General features: G+C 43.9%; 1 non-coding gene across 1 annotated transcript; it reads right to left on the bottom strand.

The window, feature by feature from the left end:
- Positions 1–1,735: 1,735 nt before the first annotated feature.
- LOC119948257 lies at positions 1,736–1,878 on the bottom strand. The gene has a single exon (XR_005456665.1). It is a non-coding gene; the product is annotated as a small nucleolar RNA SNORA7 (small nucleolar RNA).
- Positions 1,879–2,392: the final 514 nt, after the last annotated feature.

The raw sequence follows: 2,392 nt of genomic DNA, 5'->3' as shown, positions 1-2,392 counted from the left end.
TGTGTTCAGACCAGATGGAATTCTGTCAACTACGTGATTGAGCATATTTTTCATCGGAAAGTAGAAACCATTGGGAACATCATATGTGGTATAATCTGAAAGGACATTTTTCTTCATTCTGTCCAATGGACCATGTGGAAACACCTGTTTCATATCTTGAAGTCATTTGGAAAGCAGCGTGGCCTAGTGGAAAGAGCACGGGCCTGGGAAACAGGGGACCAGGGTTCTATTTCTGGCTCTGCCACTTGCCTGTTGTGTGACCTTGAGCAAGTCATTTAATTTCTCCATGCCTCAGTTCCCCCATCTGCAAAATGGAGATTATCTTAACGCCCTCCTACTTAGACTGTGAGCCCCATGTGGGACAGAGACTGTCTGACCTGATTATCTTGTATCAGCCCATTGTTTAGAACAGTGCTTGAAACATAGTAAGTGCTTAACAAATACCGTAATTAATCATTTGGGGTTTTTATCCAAGATGTCAGTGTTGAAATGGTATCATTAAACCCAGTTTTGTCATTCATTTACCTGTTTGCGAGAAAACAGTAGGTAGATTTAGGGTTTACCTAATCCTGACCAGTAACATGAAACCTCTTAAATTCCTCAAGGAATCAAATATTTTTATTTTCACTCTAAGGAGCATAACTGGGGCATTTACAGTCCTCTAAACTGTAACCTCTTTGAGGGCAAGGAATGTTTCTACCGACTCTTTTGTTGTACTCTCCCAAGAGCTTAGTGCAGTGCTCTGCACATAGGAAAAAGCTCAGTAAGTACCACTGATTCATTGATTTACAAGCTAAGGGACCCATTCGAAGAGACTATGTCTAGTTCTCATCTTTGGACAGTCCACAGTTTGCACATAGTAGGCTCTTAAATACTTCTATCCAGAGCCACAGAAAAAGAAAAAAAATAGTATTCTGTTCCCTGTTACGCTCATCAAACACTGATGCCTCTCATGATTTTTCACTGTGCCCCCTGACCTTTGCCCTTTAAGATGGCCTGATCTGCTGTGTTGCTGACAGGCAGTGAATATCAGTGGAGAAGTGACACCTCACTCTGCTTTATGAAAACTCAGGCTTTTCCTCCTCGATTCAGGACAGTTTGCTAACCCGTGGTAAATTCTGTAGTAGCTGGAGCTTCTCTGGGTCCCAAGAAGAAATTTCCAACACAGCAAGGTTCTAAATGACTGTGGAGACTCCCAGGTAATAGTTGTAGTAGTAATTGTGTTATCTGTTAAGGACTTACTATGTGTCAAGCACTGTACTAAGCACGGGGGTAGATACAAGATAATCAGGCCCCACATGGGGCTCACAGTCTAGGAGGGCAAATGGGTATTGAATCCCCATTTTGCAGATAAGGGAACTGAAGCACAGAGAAGTAAAGTGACTTTCCCTTGGACCCGCAGCAGGTAAGTGGCAGAGCTGGGATTACGAGTAATTGTAGTAGTTTTTTTTGTTTTTTGTTTTTTAATGGCATTTATTTAGCGCTTACTATGTGCAAAGGAGTAGTTGTTGCTGTCTTATGCTGTCGAGTCGTGTCCGACCCATAGCGACGCTATGGACACATCTCTCCCAGAACACCCCACCAACATTTTCAATCACTCTGGTAGAATATCCATAGAGTTTTCTTGGTAAAAATATGGAAGCGGTTTACCATTGCCTCCTTCAGTGCAGTAAAACTGAGCCTCCACCCTCAACTCTCTCCCATGCCGCTGCTGCACAGTGCAGGTGGGTTTTGACTTTGTAGCAGATTGCCTTCCACTCGCTAACCACTGCCCAAGCTAGGAATGGAATGGATATGCCTCTGCTTGACTCTCCCTCCCTCCCTTAGTCGAGACTTGGTAGAGTACTGGAAACTCTCCAGGTACGACCCTGAGAGGTGGAATAGTAGTAGTAGCAGTTTATCTCACCACTGACCTCTCGCCCACATCCTGCCTCTGGCCTGGAATGCCCTCCCTCTTCGTATCCAATGGACAATTACTCTTCCCACGTTGAAAGCCTTATTGAAGGCACATCTCCTTCAAGAGGCCTTCCCTGACTAAGCCCTCATTTTCTTTTCTCCCACTCCTTTGCTTCACCCTGATTTGCTCCTCTTATTCATCCCCCCACCCCCACCTCAGCCCCACAGGTCTTATGTACATATCTATAATTGATTTATATTACTGTCTGTCTCCCCCTCTAGACTATAAGCTTGTTGTGGGCAGGGAATGTGTCTACCAACTCTGTCATATCGTTATAATGTACTCTCTCAAGTGCTTGGTACAGTGCTCTGTGCACAGTAAGCACTCAATAAATATATAATGGTATTTATTGACCACGTACTGAGGGCAAGAAATTATACAAAGGAGTTGGAAACGTCCAGCAGAAGCACAACCATCATAATCCTATGAGGCCTA

This window comes from Tachyglossus aculeatus, chromosome X4, assembly GCF_015852505.1.
Source record: "Tachyglossus aculeatus isolate mTacAcu1 chromosome X4, mTacAcu1.pri, whole genome shotgun sequence".
Taxonomy (NCBI): Eukaryota; Metazoa; Chordata; class Mammalia; order Monotremata; family Tachyglossidae; genus Tachyglossus; species Tachyglossus aculeatus.
This window is presented reverse-complemented; position numbering and strand designations above follow the sequence as displayed.